The 25,832-nt window shown below is 35.4% G+C and overlaps 2 pseudogenes; both read left to right on the top strand.

The window, feature by feature from the left end:
- Nucleotides 1-13: 13 nt before the first annotated feature.
- Nucleotides 14-12,217, top strand: LOC149162738 (ATP-dependent DNA helicase Q-like SIM pseudogene; annotated as a pseudogene).
- An 11,130-nt stretch (nucleotides 12,218-23,347) lies between these two features.
- Nucleotides 23,348-25,518, top strand: LOC149162737 (putative membrane protein At3g27390 pseudogene; annotated as a pseudogene).
- Nucleotides 25,519-25,832: the final 314 nt, after the last annotated feature.

Genomic DNA, 25,832 nt, shown 5'->3' with positions numbered 1-25,832 from the left:
TTTGCCAATTGCGATGGGCGATGGGGATTCTGGACTTGATAGTTTATGTGCTATACTTTATAATTTAGCGCGTCTGTCTTATCATGGGTTGTAAATATTTTATTTGATATTCATATATATTTTTTTACACTGATTTATATGAATTTCTATTATAAAGGATTATAATAGAAAGGCTGGATTTGAAGCATATATATATATATATATATATATATATATATATATATATATATATATATATATATATATATATATATATATATATATATATATATAGCCCCGACAGGTCTGCGATCATCTCATAGCACTTTATATATATATGACATGCTAATTATGGGCCGGATCTGATAGTGATATATATTATGTTATATAAGTCCGGCAGGTCCGCAAGGCATGTAAAAAGGTAGTTTTCAAGTTATAAGGTAGGTTTTTGGGCAGAGCAAAAGCGGTAAATGGTTTTATTTGGAATTCACCCGATTCCACTTATTGTTTGACACGTAGCAGCCAGGTGGGGAGAGCAAACCGGCCACTTCGGGTGCGTATTTTTTAGGCTTATGTCTCGCCCAAAACCTTTACAAACCATCTGATCTGAAAAGCGTAGATCAACGGTGGGGATGAATCGGTGGGAAAGTATACCTCAGAAATTGTGTTGAGCCCATATTGGAAGCGAAAAAAAGCATTTTTATCATATATTTTCATTATAAAAGGTTTACGATAGAAAAGCACAAATATGAAAGATTTATGCATAATTCCAACATTTTCATAGTTATGCGGCCTAAGTTAAGTTTTATAGGGATTTTCGGGCCAATTGCGATTTGCGGCGGAAGTCAACGGAATGTTGTACGAGTGGTTTTGACAGGTTTATAAAGCATAATTAACTCTTTTGAGTTCCGTATTAATCAAAGGTTTGCGTTAATTTCGCTGTGTAAAGTGGAAAATTAGGGTTGGATCCAAAGCTAAAGAGGAAGACAGTCTGGTACGTTTCTTTGCATTTTGGCCAATCAGAATGTTCGTGTAAGCCCAGGATTATACAAACTAAACGTGTTTCATTATGGCTAAAATGAATTAAGCATCATTAGGCATTTACAGAGGAATTCGGCAGCAGATCAACAGAGCAAGACAACAGTTATCATCCCCTTCTGAATCGAGTTATGTTCTTTTTATTTCATGCTCTTTGAGGTGTCTTTTACCCTCTGTAAAATTCTGTAATAGTTTTTACTTCATATAGTTAGAAAAGTAGTTTCAGAAATCAACAACTGTTCCACAATGTATAAAAAGAGGAAAATTTACAAAGAAAGGGTTGGAATTTTGGAGAACCCGGAGACGAGGCCATTGTATTCCTGATATCATCATTGATTAATGAAAGAATCAGAAGTTTCCATGAGTTGTTGTATATAATTTTGTAAGCTTCTATGTCATGTGTCATGCTATGTTTTCTTCTTTTTAAGTATAGTAATGAAGCTGCAAGTCTTTATTTGCTTATGTAGATAAAGTTAAAATTCCTTAAAAGAGCACTCTTATACTTGAACTCCTCGCTTCCTTTCTAAGTTATAGATAACGGTTTCTATGAAAGTCCAACATATTGTCTATAATGTAGTTCTCATTATCATAGTTCCTCTAAGTTACAGATAGTAGTTTCTGTGAAAGATCAGCATATTATCTTTAACTTCTCCTTCAAACTTTCTTCATTCATCATTTATATCTAGCAACAAATGGCATTTTGAGATGTTCTGGTTATACATGTATTAAGAGTTAAAGACCAAGTTTTCCAGGTCCTTCATTTGAGAACACAACAAACAATAAGTGACAGTAAATAATATTTATTAATGTCTTAAGCACAATTTCCCCACAGCCAGGAAATTGGTTTCTTAAGGAACAACATTAATTGGCACCACTGCCGGGGAGAGAAGATAAGAAGATTTTTCCGTGGGTTTCAATATTTTCCTCTGGTTTTTCAGTGAGGAGGAAATATTTGGTTGATTTCAGTCAAATCAATAACCTGGCTTCAAGAAGGCCCCATACAAGATCAGACACTTCACAAAAGAAGGTTCAAGCTCTTTCAGATCCTAAAAGGCTATTTTCTAAGAGGGTTGGAAGGTCTAAGATTCCAACTAGAGCAATTCCTACATTGTCTGCATCAAGCAGCAACTTATCTGAACATTCATCTAATAGAGAGTCATATTTTTCATTATCTTCATTTCAGGAACCTAGCTATCAAGACCAATCTTTTGAGTCTGTTACTTTTCATTTACCTGCTGTAATTATTCAACCTCAACCAATAACCACATTACCTCCTGTGCACATTCCATTTACCTCACAATCAAGTTCCACATCTGTTGGTAACCAAAGTTCAGTAAACATGGCAACACATACATTCTTAGTGAATAGGTATGCACCTCTTCAACTACCACAACCTTTCAATCAAATGCCACATGATTACCTTAAAACTCTTCCACGTTCTTAAGGAGAAGATGAACAGACAACAGAGACTCATGTAGTAGTATTTTTTAATTTTTCAGAAAGCCTAAATGTTGAATATTTAGATGTTTTTCTAAGACTTTTTGTTCAGTCCCTGGATGGAGAAGCAAGGAAATGGTTCAAAGGACTTCCCAATAATACCATTCCTTCTTGGGAAGAGATGGAACGTGTGTTTATTCAGAGATGGGGAGAAAAAAGAGACCATGGATATTCATTAATATATTTTAATGCCATAAAGAAGAAGTCTGATGAAACTGTGGCCGAATTTGTCAGAAGATTTAACAAATTGTACAATAGTCTCCCAGCAGAGATTAAGCCTCCTCCTGCTGGTGCAAAAATAACTTTTGCAGGGGCTTTTGAATCAAATTTTGGATTCACATTAAGGGAAAGAAGAGCTCCAACCCTTGATCAAATTCAAACAGATGCCTTAGAGATATAAGCGAATCGGGTGGCCGCAGGAAAAGCACCAGAAGCACAGCCTACCCAAGACAAGGGAAAGGCAAAGATAGAATCCTCTCAAAGTCAATCATTGGAGGATATGTGTAATGTAATTAAAACTATGTTAGATAAGTTAAATAGGTTAGAGTTAGAGAATAAGAACTCTCAGAGACAAACACAGTATAATAAGAACTTTAATCTCAAATTCAGAAGACAACCTTTGAAAATCTTGCAAAAGGAAAGAAAAGATCAAAATCAAATTCAAGCACAATTATATATAGAAGCAGATCCTAGTGAAGAACAACCTAAAGATCAAATTTCTACATTTTTTGTAGTTGATGAAGATGAACTCAGCATTGAAGGAGAAGAGTATGTGTATGATGAAGCAGATGCTATTCATGATGAAAATGAAATTGATGAATATTGGAAACAATTCTCTGATTTTATGCAAGCTTAACTACATAATAAATATGACCTGAGATCTAGGAAAAGATCAAGAAATCAAGAAAATGAAAGTGACAAGCAAGTTTCAACTCCCTCACCAAAGGTGACTCCACAATAATCTCAGCCTGAAAAACAAGTAAATAAAGGAAAGCAACAACAAAATTCAAATGGAAAGATACAAATACTTCGAGGTGAGTCTTCTCAAGATCAAACTGGAAAAATTCCTTTGGAGAAACTTGTTTCAATTCCTCAAATAATTCCAGTCACGAAGAAAGGTGAAGACGAGAATGAAAATATTACTAAACAAGGTCACTTGTTTAGTCTTACCAAGGAGTTGGAAAAGGTATGAATACAAGTTCCCCTTATAGAGTTGACAAAAACACCTACTTATCAAAAGGAGATTGCTGAGTTTGTTAATTTAAAAGAAAATGAGAGTGACACTGTAAATCTGCAGGAAGACAAACCAGTAGTGGTTTTTGGTCCACATGTAGAGGAAGTAGATTCTTCAATACCTCCTTTTTATATTTCCCTATTGGTTCATGATTTCCTCCTACATAATTGTATGTTTGATTCGGGAGCTTCACATAATCTTATGCCTCTGTTAGTGATGAAGCAACTAAATCTACAAGTGACCAAACCTTACAAGGATTTGTATTCTTTTGATTCAAACAAGGTCAAGGGTCTGGGGGGTTTATAAGGATCTGGCAATGTCACTAGCCCAAATTCTAGCTAGAAGCTTGGTCATGGATGTTGTAGTAGCAGATATTACTGCTAGATTTGGAATCCTTTTATCTAGGTCTTGGGGGGCTAAATTGGGAGGTGTTTTGAAACTAGATTTTACATATGTTGTTATACCGATTTTTGGTGGGGAGGAGAGGAGATTGTACAGAGAAACTAGGTTTCTAAAGACAATTACAAAAAACAGAGCAAGAAATTCACCTGTATATAGTCAGGAGAAGGACGACTTTGCTTGTTTCACACTACATGATAATGTAGAGCTGGCTGAAGATAGTCAGAATCAATGTGCTTCAGCCAATGTAATTACAGAGATAGAAAAGGAAGAAGTGTGGAAATGTTTCTTTGATGGAGCTTATTCCAAGGAAGGAATAGGTGTTGTTTTTGTTCTAATTTCACCTGAAGGTAATATCTTCCCTTTTTATTTCAAATTAGAGTTCAAGGCAACTAACAATGTGGCAGAATATGAGTCCTTGATTTTGCTCTACAAACAGCCAAATAGATGGAATCAAGTCAATTTATGCTTTTGGATATTCAGAGCTAATTATTAAGCAGATAAAATATCACTGCCAAACAAAGCATCCTAGGCTCAGGGCATATAGAAATGAGGTATGGGATTTGATTGAAAACTTATTTGAAGCTTTTAACATTCAATTCATTCCAAGATATGAGAATAGATTGGCAGATTCATTGGCTGTGGCTGCTAGCACTTTCAAGCCTCCTATTAATCCAAGACTAAGATATGAGGTAGAAATGAGACACAGACCTTCTGTTCCTGATAATTTTAAGAACTAGAAAGTTTTTGAAGATGACCAACAGATTAAGGAGTTTTTTACTATGGTTGAAGAGTTCCAGGGCACAAAAATTGATCAGGACGAAGAAGAGACAACAGAAATTGCAGGAGCCTGTGGCTTAAAAGATTCAATAGAAAATCAGAAGATCTTCAATTGAAATATAATATTCTGCCAAAGGGACTTGTTCCTCTTGAAAGGCTTTTTAATTCCAATGATGTAGCTATGGAGTCAGGGAAAATCTCACAGGATAAACATATTCAGGATCATAACATTGGAACTCAAGAGAATCCCTTGTTAGTCAAATTATATCCTATAGTTTCACCTAATTTTCAAGAAAGATATATTAAACTTTTCAAGAATTATGTTGATGTCTTCGCATGGTCATATGAAGATCTCAAAACCTATGATGTAAATATTATTCAGCATAAGAGTCCTTTGAAGGAGGGGGTTAAACCCTACAAACAGAAGCTTAGACAAATAAATCCTTTGTTTCTACCATCAATTGAAAAGGAGGTCAAGAAGTTGCTTGATGCCAAAATCATTGTCCCACTCAGGTATTCTGATTGGGTGGCTAATCTAGTACTTGTGAGAAAGAAAAATGGAGAAATAAGGTTGTGTGTGGACTTCAAAAATCTCAACAGGGCTTCTTTGAAAGATAACTATCCATTGCCTAAGATGGATCATGTGCTGCAAAAGGTAACAGGATCTCTTAGAATGTCAATGCTAGATGGATTTTCTGGTTATAACTAGGTGGCTATGGATAAGGATGATCAATAGAAAACAACGTTCACAACCCCCTGGGGAACATTTATGTATGCCATAATTCCTTTCAGATTAATGAATGCAAGTGCTACATTTCAAAGGGCTATGGACATTGCTTTTGTTGGAGATAAGTTTGTAGTAATATATTCTAGATGATATTATTGTTTTCTCAAAGTCTGATGAAGAAAATTTGGATCATTTGAAGAGGACTTTTGATAAATGTAGAATATTTGGACTTTCCTTAAATCCCAAGAAATCCATTTTTTCTCTGCAAGAAGGAAAACTATTGGGACACATTGTTTCCAGAGAAGTAGTGAAGATAGATCCAGCCAAAGTACAAGTTGTGCAGGAAATACCATTGCCCAGGAATAAAAAGGATATTCAAAATTTTCTGGGAAAGATAAACTTCCTGAGAAGATTTGTATCCAACTATGAAATTTTTTTAAAAGAAATTACTAATATACTAAAAAATGAGAATGAAGTGAGTTGGACCAAAGAAGCTAGAGAATCATTTTCTAGGATTAAAGAGGCATTACAGGTAGCTCCAGTCTTAATCAATCTTGATTACCAAAATCCTTTCCAAATTTTTTCATTTGCAAAATTTTTTCATTTGCATCATCAAGCTCAATAGCTATTGTCTTACTGCAGAAGAATGATTAAGAGAGAGAGCAACCAATTGCATTCTTCAGTAAGATTCTTAGAGATTATGAGCTGAAATATAATATTCTTGAGAAACAGGTGTATGCTTTGGTAAAAGCCCTGAAAGCTTTTAGAACGTATGTATTGCACTCCCAAATCATTTCTTATGTGCCAAATGCTACAGTGAAAGATGTATTACTACAGGGAGATGTAGAAGGTAGAAGAGGAAAGTGGATTGCGAAGATCCAGGAATATGATTTGGACATAAAACCCACAAAGTTGGTGAAAGGACAAGGATTGGAAAAAATGTTAACAGAATCAAACTTTCAGGCATTGGGAATTAATTTGTTGGCACTTTTGGATGAAAAAGTAGCTGAAGAAAGTGAAGGAGAGCAAGATCCAGGTATGAAGATCAGGTACAAATTTTTGTGTTCAGAATGGTATAAGCATATAATTCATTATTTGTGCTTTCTTTCTTGTCCCCAATCCTTATATAGAACAAAGTATAGGGAAATAAGGATAAAGGCACAACCATATGTAATTGTGGAAGGCAGATTGTACTAGAAGGATCCTGCTAGATTTCTATTGTTATGTTTAACAAAGGATGAATTTATAGAAACAATCAAAGATTATCATGAGGGGTTTTGTGGAGGACATTAAAATTGGAAAGTAATTGCACATAAGATCCTTCAGGTAGGATTTTTTTGGCCTACTTTATTTGGTGATACATATAAGTTTGTTAGAAGTTGTCAGAAGTGTCAGCATTTTGCTGAGAAGAAGAGATTAGCCCCTTTACCTTTGATTCCAGTTTTCATAGAGGAGCCATTTAGGCAATGGGGATTGGACTTTGTTGGAGAAATCAATCCACCTTCAAGCAGACAACACAGGTGGTTTCTCACAGCAATTGATTACTTCACCAAATGGGTAGAGGCAATTCCTACTAAGAGAGCAAATGATCAGATAGTAATGAAGTTCCTAGAATAAAATATTTTCAACAGATTAGGATGCCCTGTTAAAATTATAACAGACAATGCTCAAGTCTTCAACTCAAGTAAGTTCATTGCTTTTTGTCACAAGTATAATGTTATTTTGTCCCATTCAACCGCTTACCATCCTTAGGGAAATGGATTAGCTAAATCTACTAACAAAACTTTGATGAAGATCCTTAAGAAAACCATTGCAAAAAATCAAAGAGATTGGGATTCTATGTTAAAGTTTTCTATGTGGGCTTCTAGAGTAAATACAAGAAGATCTATAGGGAAATCACCTTTTGAATTAGTATATGGAACTCAGGCTTTGTTTCCAAGTCAACTTGTAAAGCCAATGATTGCAATGATTCAAGAGGCGAAAGAAGAACCAAATGCTTTGATAAGAAGAATGAACAAAGTGGTGGAGCTAAGTGAGAATAGGGACAAGGTAAGAGAAAACTTGATTATGTATCAATCCAAGATGAAAAATATTTTTGACACGAAAGCCAAGGAAATTGATTTCAAAAATGTAGATTTAGTATTGAGATGGGATACCAAAAGATAAGATAAGGGAAAACATGGGAAGTTTGATCCTCTCTAGTATGGTCCTTTTAGAATTTCTAAAGTGAGATCCAATAATACCTTCATCCTTGAGAATCTTAATGGTGAAATTATATAGCTGCCTGTTAATGGGCAATACTTAAAACACTACTTCCATTTCTAAAGAATAAGCTTCATTTCATTGTGAATACCAGAGTGAAATCATTGTACAAATGCCATAGTTTTTTAGTTTGTGCAAAGCAATATATGACTCCATGCCCGAAGTGAAGGCAATGATCTACAGTTCTTAGTGCTTCTGTGGCAAAAACACTATCCCCAGGTGGTGCCAAATGCTGTAACATGTATTTTGTTGTTTGTTTCATTCATTGTTTCATTCAAAAAATCACTTGAAAAATATTTTGAAAAAAGATAAGGCAAGAGGGAGATGTAATACGTTGTATATCGGAATCAACACATAAAAGAAATGAAGAAATATATCGGATTTTACAAATGGAAACAAGTGTTAAAGCATTAACACCGAACCCGAAATAATATATGTTGCGTTTAAAAGTTCGGCGGGTCCGCAATGGTTATGGATGGTTGGTTCCGCAGACAAGCGCCAATTGCGATTTGTGATTGGGTTTCGGACCCGGATGTTTTATATGTCATATTTTATAATGAAGGCAGGTCCAAGACAACACAGAGCGCTTATATTATATGTATATGACCCCGTAGACCGCGATCAACGATAAGGGCCGGACCTGATATATATATATATATATATATATATATATATATATATATATATAGATATATATATATATATATATATATATATATATATATATATATATATATATATATATATATATATATATATATATATATATATATATATATATTGATTGTATTCAATAACTCTGGCGGGTTCGAAAAGCCTTTATGTAGGTTCCTTTGCTGATTGCGATGGGCGATGGGGATTCTGGACCCGATAGTTTATGTGCTATACTTTATAATTCAACGCATCCGTCTTATCGCAGGTTGTAAAGATTTTATTTGATATCCATATATACTTTGTTTACATAGTTTTATATGAAGTTCGATTATAAAGGATTATAATAGAAAGACCGGATTTGAAGCATATATATATTATATTTTAAAGCCCCAATGGGTCCACGATCATCCCATAGCACTTTATATATATATATATGACATGCCGATTGCGGGCCGGATCCAATAGTGATATATATTATGTTATATAAGTCCGGCAAGTCCGCAAGGCGTGAAAAAAGGCAATTTTCAAGTTATAAGGCAGGTTTTTGGGTGGAGCAAAAGTGGTATATGGTTTTATTTGGAATTCACCCGATTCCACTTATTGTTCGACACGTAGCAACCAGATGGGGAGAGAAAACTGCCCATTTCGGGCGGGTATTCTCCAGGCTTATGTCTTGCCCTAAACCTTTACAGATCGTCTGATCTGAAAAGCATAGATCAATGGTGGGGATGAATTGACGGGAAAGTATACCTTGGAAATTGTGCTGAGCCTGTATTGGAAGCGGAAAAGGCATGCTTTATCATATATTTTCATTATAAAAGGTTTACAATAGAAAAGCACAGATATGAAAGATTTACGCATAATTCCAACATTTTCATAGTTATGCGGCCTAAGTTAAGTTTTAAAGGGATTTTCGGGCCGATTTTGATTTGCAGCGGAAGTCAACAGAACATTGTACGAGCCGATTTGACAGGTTTATAAAGCAGAATTAACTCTTTTGAGTTCCGTATTAATCAAAGGTTTGTGTTAATTTCACTGTGTAAAGTCGAAAATTAGGGTTAAAGCCAAACCTGAAGAGGAAGATAGTCTGGCACGTTTCTTTGCATTTTGGCCAATCAGAATGCCTGTGTAAGCCCAGGATTATACAAACTAAATGCATTTCATTGCGGCTAAAACGAATTAAGCATCATTAGGGCTTTTACAGAGGAATCGGCAGTGGATCAACAGAGCAAGAAAATAATTATCATCCCATTCTGAATCCAGATATGTTCTTTTTATTTCATGCTCTTTGAGGTGTCTTTTACCCTCTGTAAAATTCTTTAATAGTTTTTACTTCATATAGTTAGAAAAATAGTTAGATAGTTTGGGCAGTTTCAGAAATCAACAACTGTTCCACAATGTATAAAAAGAGGAAAATTTACTAAGAAAGGGTTGGAATTTTGGAGAACCCGGAGATGAGACCACTGCATTCCTGATATCATCGTTGATCAATGAGAGAATCAGAAGTTTCCATGAGTTGTTGCATATAATTTTGTAAGCTTCTCTGTCATGTTTCATGCTATGTTTTCTTCTTTTCAAGTATAGTAATGAAGTTACAAGTCTTTATTTGCTTACGTACATTTAAAATTCCTTAAAAGAGTGCTCCTATACTTGAAGTCCTCACTTCCTTTCTAAGTTATAGATAATAGCTTATGTGAAATACCAGCATATTGTCTATAATTCAATTCTCATTATCATAGTTCCTCTAAGTTACAAATAGTAGTTTCTGTGAAAGATCAACATATTATCTTTAACTTCTGCTTCAAAATCTCTTCATTCATCATTTGTATCTAGCAATAAATAACATTCTGAGATTTTTTGGTCATACATGTATTAAGAGTTAAAGACCAAGTTTTCCAGGTCCTTCATTTGATAACACAACAAACAATAAGTGATAGTAAATAATATTTATTAATGTCTTAAGCACAATTTCCCCACAACTAGGAAATTGGTTTCTGAAGGAACAACAGAAGGCATGGGCATGTCATCAAGACTACCTCGTTCTTGCAACATAGGCTCAAGAAAATCCATTTTCTTCCATCTTCCTGCATTATTGACTGGGAAAGTTGTAGTGGTGGTATCTCCATTAATCAGCCTTATGCATGATCAATGCTTGAAGCTGGCAAAACATGGAGTTTCTACTTGTTTCCTTGGTTCAAGGCAAGTTGAAAAAAGAATTGAGGATAGAGCTATGGTAGGCATGTATGACATTATTTATGTCTGTCTAGAGACACTTCTACGAGTAATTGGGTCATTACAGAAGCTTGCAGAAAGTCGTGGTATTACTCTTTTTTCTACTGACAAAGTTCATTGTGTATCCAAATGGGGTCATGATTTTCGACCTGATTACAGGCGCTTGTCTGTATTGAGAGAAAAATTTCAAGTAAGCAATGTTGAGTCGGTAAAGCATCATATACTGATTATGGCACTTACTACTACAACTACACATCGTGTTCGAGAAGACATTATGAATTCTCTGGGCATGAAGTCAGACACAAAAATTGTTTTGTCATCGTTTTTCAGACCAAATTTGAGGTCCTTCGTGCATCATAGCCAGACCACTTGTCCATCATCTTACAAACTATATTTTCAAGATATAATTGATAGTTATACTCGACAAGGGGCCCCGTCAAAGAATAACAAGGCAAGAGTTGAATTTTAAAAGGATTCTATAAAGAGGAGCAAGGAATCTACAAGGGAAATTGATTCTGATTCAGATGAAACATCCTCAAATGAATCAGATAGCAATGAAGAGGAGACTGATGTTGATGATATCATTTCAAAAACCAATTTAATAAAAGATGGATGATATACTTGTAAAGGTCAGAGTATGATAGTCGAATACCTTGAGGATGAGGTTGATGAGCATATGGATGAAGACTTTGATGTGACATTTGGTGAATTTGAAGGATCTATTTTTAAAGAAGACCACCATTTAGAACCAGAAAGTGGTTCTTTTGAAACTGTATTGGTTGAGGAACTCCCTATACTAGGATCGGGTCCAAGTATCATATACACACCCACAAGAAAAGAGATAGAAATGATAGCGAAATTTCTTAGCAAGTCTGGTGTGAAGGCTGCAACTTATCATGCAAAGTTGCCAAAAGAACCAGTTGAGGCAAGTCCATGAATAGTTTCATCATGATAAACTACAGGTGGTTGTTGCAACTATTGCTTTTGGGATGGGAATTGATAAGGCAAATGTGCGGCGAATTATTCATTATGGTTGGCCACAGAGCTTGGAATCTTATTACTAAGAAGCTGGGAGAGCTAGAAGAGATGGGTTGCTAGAAGATTGCTCTTTACATTTTAACATGAAAATACTTCCTTCTCGATTGACGAGTAAAAGAAATGCAAAACAAATGCAGAAGGCACTTAATATGTTGTTAGAGTGTTTCAAATATGGTGTTTCTACCACATCTTGTAGAGCTAAGATTATTGTACAGTACTCTGGAGAGGATTTGATTTAGACTAAATGTGGATTGTGTGATGTTTGTGTCAATGGGCCACCCAATTATGAGAATTTGAGCAGGGAAAGGCAAGAGATCAGAGTGATGCAGTTAAGGATACACATGGCAGTGATAAAAGAAGTTCTAAATTGCTGGTAGAATGAAAAAAAAATCATTAATTTAGTCTTAAATGAAATCAGTTCCACATAATTTTTATAATCAAAATGCTTACAAGTAACTTTGAGGGTTATAAACTCTTTTAGCGGAGATTTGGGTCTAGTGGGTTTTTGGTCTAGATTTTGAAACTAGCTCTGATACCATGTGTGAGGCTCACTCTTAAGGTCCTCTAACTAAAACTAAATTTCTCTAATTTTGAATACAAAAAATGGGAAATAACTTATTTCTATCTAAACATTTATTTGATGATAATATACCATTAAAATTTATTTACCACAAATTTAATAAGTAAGAATTTCATTGCAGCCATTTACATAAGTAATCAATAAATAGAGGAATACATGTTACAATAGCTTAGTTGAGATGCTCCTGAGCTCCTAACTCTGTTGGGATGCTCCTCTTAAGTACCTGACTGGATTTTCCTCCCAGCCAACTAGGAAGTATTTCCTAGCCCAGGGAATCTCCACAGGTTCCCTGGCCCTCTGAGCCCAAGTCCAACTAGATATAGTGTGTCCAAGTTAAACAAACACTCTCCTTCTCTCCCTTCTCTTTTCTCCACCTTCCTCCCAAAAAAAATTCCTCCAAAACCAAAACCAAGGATCCCCCTCTCCTCCCATCATCCTTCCCCTTTTATGCCTCTTTCTCCCAACCACCACAAACACCTATCATTAATGTCATAACTACCCCCTCATCCTTTCATTTGACTTTTCTTACCATATCTTCTCCCAAGTAAATTTGAGAGGACATTTTGGAGATATGGATATTTAAATTGGAAGAAATGGAAGGAGACCATATCCTATCAAAATTTAAATTTGAGAAGACAAGTTGGGAATTGAATAATAACAATAATAAAATGTATATCAGTAATAAATTTATAGTTTCACCAATGTAGGTATGTACCAATATTTCTTGATAATTATAAGTCAATATTTTCAGGTAATTTACACACTAATAAAATTTGCATGATAATATTAAGTAGGGCATTACAATCAGCTCTTCCTTTCTCCTTGAAAATATACTTCAATATAAAAAATCAAAATCAAAAATCAAAATGATTATCATACAATTTCACAATTTTCTTTCCATGAAAGACAAGACCCTTTTCTCTGAAGCCCTTATGATATTATTTTATTATAATCAATATTTGTATGAAAGATTCCCTGGGATACAGGTATCCATCATTGTCAAAGAAGGTTAGAAGTCCGTTTCAATAGATCACTTTTCATTTCTTTTTGAAACCTTCTATTTCCTTTGTTAGTGCCTCTATTTCATCCTTGACCAACATCACCAATTCCTTCTTTCTCATCATCTAATTTAGCCCTTTCTACCCATTCATACTTATTTATTTTTACCCTCACCACCTCTTCCTTAGGCACTTGATTAAGAAAGTCTATAATCACTTCTGCTTTAGAGGGAGAATCATAAATAGTGCTCTTAATGACTTCCATTTCTTTGTGGATGCTTCTAATAGCCTTGATCATTTATTGGATTAATTCTAGCTAATTCCAATGCTTACTTACTATCTTTATTATTCATCCCCGTGTTATTTTCCTAACTTCTTCAAGGGAAGGTTTGTTAGCACACTCTCTCTTCAAAAGATCCAATTTGGTTTCGATTTTCTTGATCTGTTCCTTGGCCTAGAGGAGCTCTATCTTGGGAATTTCTAGCTCTCGCGTTTGGTTCATAAGCGGGTCCTATGGCTCCTCAAAACAATTGACACAGTTAATGGTCCTACCTACCCAACCAAAACACGCATGACCTTTCTCATGTCCAATTCTACTATGACTGGGTCCCTGGCACTGGCATCATCATAATAACAATATGCTTCATTTTTCATTCCCTTCAATTGGATATTGGTAGAGTTCCTAGTGGATGAGGAGGCCATTATGATGGGTGCTGAATTTGGCAAGTTACATTCTTAGGTGCGTGTGAGATGAACTATAGGGTGACTTGTACAAAATGACAAAAATGGGTCCTCAAACTCCTTTAAACTACTTTGGTCGTGACATGTGTGAGGAATGAATCTAGTGGGAATCTTGGATGACACAACAAGATATTTTAAATCCAAAATTAGAAAATTGAAAGTAAATGAATGTGTCAAATTAAAAGAAAAACCATTTCCTATCGAAATCACTCAAAAATATTGAATACTTAGAAAGCGTTTCAAAATTTTGGAGGGTTTTGTTATATATATATATATATATATATATATATATATATATATATATATATATATATACCCTTATTTTTTTTAAAGTGCCTCTATAAAGCTCGTGGCTAAGGTTTTTCTAATCCCATTTTTATAGTTATAAGACAAATCTATAAAGTTATGGACTTCATGCAAATGGTATAAGACAAATCTGCACCTTTTTAAGACCATCGGAGGAAGAAACACATTCTCTAAAACTAAAAGCACTTAAAAATTTCCAAGAATTAAATCTCAAGCTTGCATTTTGGTCAACTATGCGAGCATTTCACATTTATAAGGTAACCTTGTACTCTATTTACCCAGCAAGATTTTTTAAATCCAAAATTATAAAAACTAAAAGTAGTCGAATGTGTCAAATTAAAAGAAAAATCATTTCCTATTGAAATCACTCAAAAATACTCAAGAATGAGGGTTGAGTGTGCATTTTACTGAACTAGTCAAATTCAATAAAAAATTGAGGAATGGCAATTTTGAGAACATTGTTGTTGACAATTTAGAAAGAGTTTCAAAACTGTGAAGGAGGTTTTGTCATATATATATATATATATATATATGACAAAAACTTCCTTCACAATTTTGAAACTCTTTCTAAATTGTCAGCAACAATGGAATGTCAATTTTGAGAACATTGTTGCTGACAATTTAGAAAGAGTTTCAAAATTGTGAAGGAGGTTTTTGTGTGTCTATATATATATATATATATATATATATATACCTCCATGTATATGCTCTTATGTTTTGAAAATATCTCTGTAAAGCTCGTAGATAGCATTTTCTAAGCCGATTATAGTTATAAGACAAATATATAAATTTATGGACTTCATGGAAATGTTATAAGACAAATATAGACTTGTTTAAGACCATGGGAGGAAGAAACATTTCTCTGCAACTAAAAGCACTTAAAAATACCAAAGGATAGAACTTAGGCCTGCGTTTTAGTAAACTAAGTGAGCATTTCACACATTAGAGAAATTTTGAGGTCTAAAATGGGCCTCCTAAGGAATATTATAAAATAATATTCGAAATAATAAAATAATATTAGATTACACCATCAAATTTTAGAGGGAAAAAACAAAAAAAACAAAACAAAAACAAAAAAACCCTACATTTTCAACTTATCTCCCTACTTTTTTACTCAAATTTCAAGCATGAGCACTCATTGAATGTGGAATTTAATTCCACATCCAAGGAGTACCCATGTTGCATACTTTCAATGGACCTTGTTACACAAAAAATAAGAAATAAAAGAAAAAATGTGATTGTAATCACATTTTCCATGTATTTCTCATTTTTCATGTATCAGGGTCCATCGAAAGTATGCAACATGAGTACTCCTTGGATGAGGAACTGAATTCCACATCCAACGAGTGTTCCCACTCAAAGTTTGAGTAAAACCATAGGGAGATAAGTTGAAAATATGAGTTGAAAAAGTTTTTTTTTTTTTTTTTTTCTACTTTTTTACTCCAAAAATGGTGAATCATCCCCCATTGTTGACATAATAAAACTGAATCCTATTGGTTCTTATAAAGTGGGTTTTGGTTGTACATTTTTGTTTTAAGGCCCATGTTTTACCTCAAAATTTCTCTAATGTTTAGAAGGTAACCTTGTAGTGTATTTTCAATATAGAATTTTTTAAATCCAAAAGTGTTGGTCCCTTAGAATTTTGAATCTTTACAAATTTTGATTTGCCAGCCAAAGGGCGAGGCCCTTTGAATTCGGCTGTAATAGGTTCTCTCTCTCCCTCTCTCTCTCTCAAATGTATGTTGGGTATTCTCTCTCTTGGTTGGGTGCTACCTTGGTTAGTTTTTGATGGTGCTGGTGGTGTCGATGCCAATGCCAAATATTGGGTTCGTGCCTATGATTATGCCAATTGTTGTGGTGGAGGCTTTTAGCTGTAACCTACCTCTACTGATGCCATTTATGTCATTGGTGGAAATCCAATTTGAATGGCCCATTCATAGAAATCCATAAGATTCCTACATTCCTTACCATGTGGAACATCACATGACCATGAATTTATGATGTTTCATTCTAGGTTAGTGATGGCCTCATAATCAATGTGAGGCTCCCTCCTAGGGTCCTCTAACTAAAATTAATTTTCTCTAATTTTAAATACGATAAAATGGAAAATAACTTATTTCTATCTAAACATTTATTTTATGATAATATACCATTAAAATTTATTTACCACAAATTTAATAAGTAATAATTTCATTGCAACCATTTACATAAGTAATCAATGAACAGCGGAATACATGCTCCAATAGCTTAGTTGAGATTCTCCTGAGCTTCTAACTCTATTGGGATGCTCCTCTTAACTACCCAACTGGATTTGCCTCCTAGCCAACTAGGAAGTATTTCCTAGCCTAGGGAACCTCTGTAGGTTCCCTAGCCCTCTGAGCCCAAGTCCAACCAGATATAATGTGTCCAAGTTAAACAAGCACTCTCCTTATCTCCCTTATATTTTCTCCACCTTCCTCCCAAAACAAAATCCTCCAAAACCACAACCAAAACCAAAACAAAGACCAAGGATCCCCCTCTCCTTCCATCATCCTTCCCCTTTTATGCCTCTTTCTCCCATCCACCTTAACCACCTATCATTAATGTCATAACTACCCCCTCATCCTTTCATTTTACTTTTCTTACCATATCTTCTCCCAAGTAAATTTGAGAGGACATTTTGGAGATAAGATATGGATATTTAATTTGGTAATTAATTGGAGAGGACCATATCTTCTTCCAAGTAAATTTGAGAGGACATTTTGGGGATAAGATATGGATATATAATTTGGTAATTAATTGGAGAGGACCATATCTTCTCCCAAGTAAATTTGAGAGGACATTTTGGGGATAAGATATGGATATATAATTTGGTAATTAATTGGAAATGACCATATCTTCTCCCAAGTAAATTTGAGGGGACATTTTGGGGATATGGATATTTAAATTGGAATAAATAGAATGACACCATATCCTATCAAAATTTAAATTTGAGAAGACAAGTTGGGAATTGAATAATAACTATAATAAAATTTACATCAATAATAAATTTACAGTTTCACCAATGTAAGTATGTACCAATATTTCTTGATAATTATAAGTCAATATTTTCAGGTAATTTAAACACTAATAAAATTTGCATGATAAGATTAAGTAGAGCATTACATACACCCCTCCTTCAGAAAACGTCGTCCCGAAGTTAGAGTGAAAAAGATATAAGGAGTCCGAAGCAATAAGGCATAACAAAATAGAGAGAGAGTTATAGTAGTAAAATTTGATAAGTCAGACAATGACATCACGTCCCATCAAGAGTCTCCAACTAATGTATATCCTCCTATCCTTCCTAACCTACTTCCATTCCCACCCATTCCATCCTCTGCTGCTATATATTGTGGCATCAGCTATACCAATCTAACCACTAATAAAAACAATATTGCAGAATCGTCGACTATATCGACCTAACTTCCCTAGCACGCAATTGGAAATAGTTATCAAACGTCTAGGGGGGGTGTGTCCATCAATGCCCTCCCACGATTCCAGGTTTGGAGGTTACACGGTGGGAAATACCTCCACCCCTCTTTACAACTAGGGTCAACACCCTAATATGGACCACACTACAACATTGGTTGGGTACTTGTCATCGAATAATCTAGTCAGGTGGTTTTTTCACCTGCCATTTACATTTTACCTGTGTCATAAGAGTGCATATCAAGTAGATACAAAATGTAATAGAACAATGTACATCATACCTTTCCTCATTAGATGTCTCGACCTTCCCAATGGAAGAGTAGATCTTGGTTATCATATAGTTCTTTCCAATCTGCAAGTCAGTTCTCATTCATGCATACATATAACAACAATATATATATATATATATATATATATATATATATATATATATATATATATATATATATATATATAAGTGATCTTAAACATCATGTTATTAAGTTTAGTATCCACGTGTCAATTTTGTAGTTTATACTGGAAATAAATCTTACATTAGATAAATCATAATTTCACTAAGTCATTCATTAGATAAATCATATCCACTTAAGCCATACATGAAACAACAATAACTCTAATAAGTCATGCAGTAGATAAATCATCACCAAGTAAGTCATACATTAGGTCATACCTCAAACATTTCCATCATCAATACCTAATCCATCTAATGAATTATATAATTAGTTTCACATGTCCAAATAAATGCATCAATATTACATACCGTTCATAAATAAATAACATGGAACTACAAAATATAGCCATAGCATAGGTAGTTATCTAGTAAAAATGGGCATCACAGATGCTTGAAAAGTGAGGGGTAGTCGCAACGTATAGTCTCTGCATCCTCCGAGGTAGCAGATCTTGGGCTATACTTGTCCCACTAGACCTTAACCTGGTCCACCATGCGACGTCTGAGCTATCGAACCCTATGGTCCAATATGTGTAATGGTTTGACCACTATGGTTCCCATGTCCGAGACCTGCAATTCCCTCCAATCCAGTTTGTGAGATTTATCAGAAACATAATTTCTTAAAATAGATACATGAAAAACATCATGAGTTTTATGCAAAGGGGATGGAAGTACAAGACAATAGGCAACTAGTCCAATCTTCTCCTTGATTCTAAAAGGTCCTACGAACCGAGGTGACAACTTCATCCCTTTCCCAAACCGAATGTGATTTTTTTAGGTCGGATACGAATAAAAACTTGGTCCCCTACTTCATAACTAAGATCAATCCTATGTGAATCAGCATAGCTCTTCTGTCTATCTTGTGCTTCCTTTAACCTTTGTCAAATCTGTCTTACTTGTTCCTCCATTTCTTGAACTAATTTTGGCCCAACTATTACTTGGTCCTCTAACTTTTCCCAACTCAGTGGCACCCTAAATGGCCTTCCATATAGAACTTGATAAGGAGGCATCCCGATTGAACTATGGTAATTGTTATTATAGGAAAACTCTACCAATGGTAAGTACCTTTCCCACTGAGTCTGATTATCCATGATGTACATTCGAAGCATGTCTTCCATAACCTGATTTACTTTTTTGGTCTGCCCATCTGTTTCTGGATGATATGCAGTGCTCAGGTTCAACTAAGTCCTAGTGCTCACTGCAAACTTTTCCAAAACCTAGATGTAAATCGAGAGTCTCTATTAGAAACGATCTTTGTGGGTAACCCATGTAGTCAAATAAATTCACTTATAAAAACTCATGCCACATTAGTAACATTGTAAGTGTCTCTTACTGGAATGAAATGGACATTTTTGGTCAATTTATCAACTATAACCAATATAGCATTACGCATCAAAACCTCCGCCTCCTCTCCTCTCCCTTTTGGTCGAGCACCTCTCCTCACCATATGAATAGTGAGCCCCCTAAAGGGTCCTCTCCTTAACAGTCGAGCCTGCTTACGCATCCTTATCAGTCGAGTCACTAAAATGACGTAATGTGGAATATCGTCTGAAAGGCCATTTGCAGCATTGTGCCTCTGTGACGTGAGTGGCAAAAACACAACAAAATCCATATAAATTACGTCCCATTTAGACATAGGGATGTCATGTGATTTTAGGAGTCCTGTTGGATGACAATGACCATCCTTCACTCATTGAAATTCAAGACATTTGGTGACAAATTGTACTATGTCATGCTTCATGCTTGCCCAAAAGAAAAGTTTCTTCGTGTCCGCGTACATCTTCTTCACTCCAGGATGTGAACAATAGAGTTCTCTATGTGACTCTTCAACGATGGTCCTTATTATACCCCCTTCCTTAGGTATGTACATTCTCCCCTGAAATCTCAATAGTCCATCTGGTTCAAGGACATATCCCTCAAACTTTGGTTATATCTTCTTCCCACTCTGGAGTACTGATATAACCTTTAGATACCAACTATCTTCAAAGAGTTTCTCTAACACACGTTCCCTCAAATTTACCTTTAAGGCTACTAGGGAGAAGGTACGTGGTCTCCTGCTTAGTGCATCGACCACCACATTCTCCTTTCCCTTAATGTTTGAGATCTGATAATCGTACTCACTCATGAATTCGCTCCATCGCCTTTGTCTAGCATTCAAATCCATTTGAGTGAAGAGATTCTTTAGGCTTTGATGATCTATTCTTAACTCAAATCTTCTCCCAACGAGGTAGTGTCTCCATAGTTTCAAAGCTAACATCATTGTTGTTAACTCTAAGTCATGGGTAGCATACAACTCTTCATGTTTCTTCAATTTTCTAGATGCATAAGATATTACTCCGCCTTCTTGCATCAATACTGCTCCCAATCTTGGCTTCGAAGCATCGGTGCAGACAGTGAAGTCTTTTTCCATGTCCAGTACTCGAAGGATCGGTGCACTAGTTAGTAACCTCTTTACTTCTGTGAATGCAATGTCACATTCATTTGCCCATTCATACCTGACCCCCTTTCACTGTAATGTGGTGATGGGTTTTGCAATCCTCAAAAACCCTTCCACAAACCTGCGATAATACCCTACTAGCCCCATAAAATTACGCACCTCATGAGAATTTTTTGGTACTGGCCAATCCATTATGGCCTTTACCTTTTCCGAGTCAACTGAAATCCCTTCTCCTGAAATGATGTGCCCAAGGTAATGAAATTTCTTCTAAAAGAAGGAACATTTTGACAATTTTCCATACAATTGATTTTCCCTTAAGCAAGTCAATACAACCCTTAGGTGCTTTTCATGCTCCCTTTCATTCTTGGAATACACAAGAATTTCGTCCAGAAGGACTTGCACAAATTGGTCCAAGTACATCCTGAACACACCATTCATGAGGCTCATGAATACTACTAGTGCATTGATCAAACTAAATGGAACAACTACGAACTCGTAGTGCCCAAACCAAGTTCAAAATGCAGTTTTTGAGATGTCACCTTCCTTAATCGTCAATTGGTGGTATCCATATCGTAGATCGATCTTTGATAAAACCGTCGCTCCCTTCATTTGATCAAATAGGTAATCTATTCTAGGTATTGGGTACCTATTATTTATTGTGTCTCTATTCAAGTCCCTATAATCTATGCATAGCCTTAAGGAACCATCCTTCTTCTTGCCAAAAATCACTGGTGCACCCCAAGGTGAAATACTACGTTTGATAAATCCCAAGTCTAAGAGCTCTTTTAACTACATCTACAACTAATAAAGTTTTGGAGTTGTCATCCTATAGGGTGTCTTAGATATTTGTTCTACACTAGGTTTTAGGTCGATTGTGAAATCAATTTCCCTTACCGAAGGTAATCTAGGTAATTTCTTATGAAAAACATCCTTGAATTATGACAAGATTGGGTGTTGATCTAGGGAGGGTCCTTTCTGGTCACTTACATCCTCGACCACATATAGCTTGCAGCCTTGTCTAAGACAACGTTTTACATTCATCATGGATATGAATCGTAGCGACACTCCTCTCTTGATTCCACAAATCTTAATTGGCTTACCTTCATCATCTAAACAAATCACCTTCTTCTTGATACATTCTACCAAAGCTCGATGAGCTTCTAGCAAGTCCATTCCAATAATTACATCATACATACCCAATTTTGTGACATATGCCTTCAACTTAGTTATACACACCCCGATGTTTACCTGACATTGGCCAACACTAGGTCCTACTGCTTTTTTTATCCCAGAAGCCATCTCAACTTGCTTAAAGTCATCGTGCTCATAGGTTGCCAACCCACATTTTTTATAATGCAACAAGTGAAATGAAACTATCTGTAGCACTTGAATCAAACAAAATTTTAACTTTTAATTTCTTTATCATACCTGAGGTTTCTACCACGGCAGACGGTGTTCAACTTGTTGGTTATCAACCACTACATATATTCGATGGTGGCTACTTCCCCCCCCCCTCGCCATTGGTGCTTTTCCTTCTCTACAGTTGTTACCAGTTTATAACTCAGGACAGTCATGCTGGTAATGAGGTCCCCCACATCCCTAACAAGTGATGCGTGGTATACCTTGAACTGAATGTTTTGGAGTTATTTGGAAAGAGATCCTTCCCTTGGGACCCCTGGCCCTACTTGTTGCTCCTTGCGTATGACCTTGATTTTCACGCGCCCTTGAAGTTGCAGGTGATGCTGCACTAGTAACCATTGAAATCCCCACTATTGGTGCTCTGGGTACAACCCTGTTTCCATATGGTGGTGGCCTCAAACTTCCACCCCTGGGGAAGGTGTGAGGGGCCTTCCCCATAAACCTTGGTTTTTGTGGAAAAATGGTTTTATTTCCACCCTTTAAGTCTAAGTGTTCTTCAACATAATGAGCATGTTCCACAACTTCAGCGATTGAGGATGGTTTCCACATCTGCACCATTTCCCTAATCTTAGGGTTCAATCCATAAATGAAATGATCTGCTTGGCGCTGGTCAGTATCCATGTAGGAGACATACTTGACCAATTCCATGAATCTAATCTCATATTCTTCTACCGTACGATTTCCCTGTACCAAGGCATGGAAGGCTCCTACTTGTTGTTCTTCATAATATGCTGGTAGGTACTTTTTCTTAAATCTCTCCTCAAATAACTCCCAAGTAACTGTGTCTGGAGTGAGGTGTAGTTGACGCTCTAAGTTACCCCACCAATTCAGAGCACTATCTCTAAGTTGGAATATTGCTATTTTAGCTTTTGAATTGGAATTATAATCCCTTAGTGCGAAGCACCTTCTCCTTCCTTCTAACCAGGGTTCTGCATTTTTGCTAGCACGACCTCGAACAAACTTTGGGAGCTTAATCTTTTGGAGCTCCCTAGTAATGTCCTCAATTGAGGTCCTCTATCAAAGTCTTTTGATCCCTCGATATTTCCTAACCCTGATGGAGGGTGCTCTACTTCTACTTCAATTGTTTGGTGCCCTTTTAAAGTCTCATTGATTTCTTCTAGGGAACGCACGATGAGAGTCAACTACGGTGAAGGTAATGGGTTATTTGTAGGAGGTCCTTGTGATAACCCTCCTTGACCTTGATTTCTTCACGTCCTCACCATTTTGAATTGTTCAAATATTTGTATGATACGTAAGACTTATTAGCACAACTTAGGGCCTTGTCAATTCTTACTTGGCTCACACATGTTTTTCATAATGATAGGTGCAAGTTTTCCTTTTGTTATGCTTGTAAATGACTATTTCTAATATTGAGAAGATAACCGTGGGTCTACTAAATCCTCTCCCATTTCTATCTAAGCAAGTGCTACCACGCACTGCTAGTCACCCTCAAATATCTTTAGATATCCCTAAACAATCATCCTAAATCCATCTTATATATTTTGAGCATTCACATAAACATTAACTTACCATTTTTAATCACATTATTATAACTAGGTGTCCTCTTGAAATTCCATCAACAATGTTAGATTAGTTTTCAAAGTGGATGCCTAGCTGTCTCAATCAACTCAATATTGACATTATTGTTAGATGTATACTATCCAATTGACGTATATAGAATGGCTAGTGCTACATGTTTTAAGATAATAATATTGTATATTGTAAGTGATTCTAACATACCAATCAATTGTTGTTCACATTTGACAACTTTAATGTATTAAAATCTACTAAAAGAAAAGAGAAATATGTTTTGTGCAATGCAATGGAGTTGGGTGTTAAAGTTTTAGAAGATAGGTTTTTTTGTTAACTACTCAAAACCCCTACATTCCCATATATATATATATATATATATATATATATATATATATATATATATATATATATATATATATATATATATATATAATCTATTTAAATTAAATAACATTATACTCTACTTTATTTACTATAATATTTAAAAGTTCTAAATTTAACAATTATATAAATTATTTTTATTTGGTTTATGACATGTTTGATATATATAAAGTTTGATATGGTTCTTATCCACTGGTCACTCTTCATTTCACAAATTTGGACCAAGCATAATTGTTATTAATACTTTATATAGTTGTTATCAATACTTTATACATGTTATCAAGGAACACCTCTTTTGTTCTTAAATGAAATGTAGCCTATTTACATATAAATAAGGTAAGCATTATGGTAGGCTTAGGCTATGGTGTCTTTACATCCTTGGTGGCAACATTTGAGGCTATTGGAGAGGAGTATGAAAACAAATTTGTTGATTGGATTTTGAGTGGGACGTGGAGTACAGTCAAAGGAAGATTTATAGTGGTGTGGGACATTGTGACATATGCGTGCTTTCACTCTTACTTTCGCTTGTGTGAACAACAAAAATAAATAAAAATGGAAGCCCTTTGGATATCAAGTTGTTCGAGCTACCGGGTAGTTTCCTGGTAGGCCTAATTGGTGTAATTGTGGATGTGCCAATGATCTTATTGATAGCACTCTGGAAGAGCCCTTACATGATTTTCAAAGGATGGCATCGACTACTGCATGATATTATAGGTAGGGAAGGTCCCTTCTTGGAGACCGTTTTTGTACCATTTTCTGGTCTTGCCATCCTTCTTTGGCCTCTGGTGGTGATTGCTGTTGTCTTAAGTGCCTTCGTGTCAATTTTCTTCCTCGGATTTTATGCCGCTATTGTTGTGTATCAAGAATCTTCAATTAGGTTGGGATTAGCATATGTTGTGTCTGCAATAGCATTATTTGATGAATATACCAATGATTTCTTGTATATACAATAAGGATCCTGCTTTCCAAGGCCTAAGTACCGTAGTCAAAGTATGCCTTTGTCTAGAACCTTATCAAGGAGATATTCAATTGGAAAGGATGGATCATATGGAAGGAGTGGCTCTATCAGCCCAGGTAACAAAATTCCAGGCTCCCAACACACAAAGTATTTGAAGAAGAACATACAAGAAATGAAGCCTATGCAAATGAGGGATTATATTTTTGAGTCATCTGAGTGTAATGGAAAAATCTTGGTTGAGGAAAATCTAATTAAAATTTCAGATATAGAGGAGTGGAACTGTACTGCGAAGTGAAAAATACTCAGTTTTGGGTTACCTTCTTACTCTATTTTGCAGAACCTTATTTGTTCTGCAAAGTTTGATTTAGCTAGATTTATATTTACTGATGGAACCAAAGAACGAAGAGTCTGGATCTATGGACAGTTGTGAAATTTTGTCCTCTAGTTATGCACCTAGAAATGTTGCAGATACTAGGAAACTGCATTTGTTGTAGGATGAATTTCATGGCAATAGCTTACACACTGATCCTTTACAAGACACACAACTGGATTGGGAATAGAAAGCAGAACTCTTTTACAACAGCGCTTTGGCTATAAAAAAAATTGAACTACTTTCAGAAAGAGGCTTTGAAGGTGTTGTAACATGTATTTTTTTGTTTGTTTCATTCATTGTTTCATTCAAAAAATCACTTGAAAAATATTTTGAAAAAAGATGAGTTTGATGCAGGAAAGTGTTACCTTTGC

This window comes from Pinus tabuliformis, chromosome 5_2 (genome assembly GCF_031772625.1).
Source record: "Pinus tabuliformis cultivar Carrire ecotype Pingquan chromosome 5_2, CPIR1, whole genome shotgun sequence".
NCBI classification, from domain to species: Eukaryota; Viridiplantae; Streptophyta; class Pinopsida; order Pinales; family Pinaceae; genus Pinus; species Pinus tabuliformis.
The sequence above is the reverse complement of the archived record's forward strand: the minus strand, read 5'-3'. Positions and strand labels throughout refer to the sequence as shown.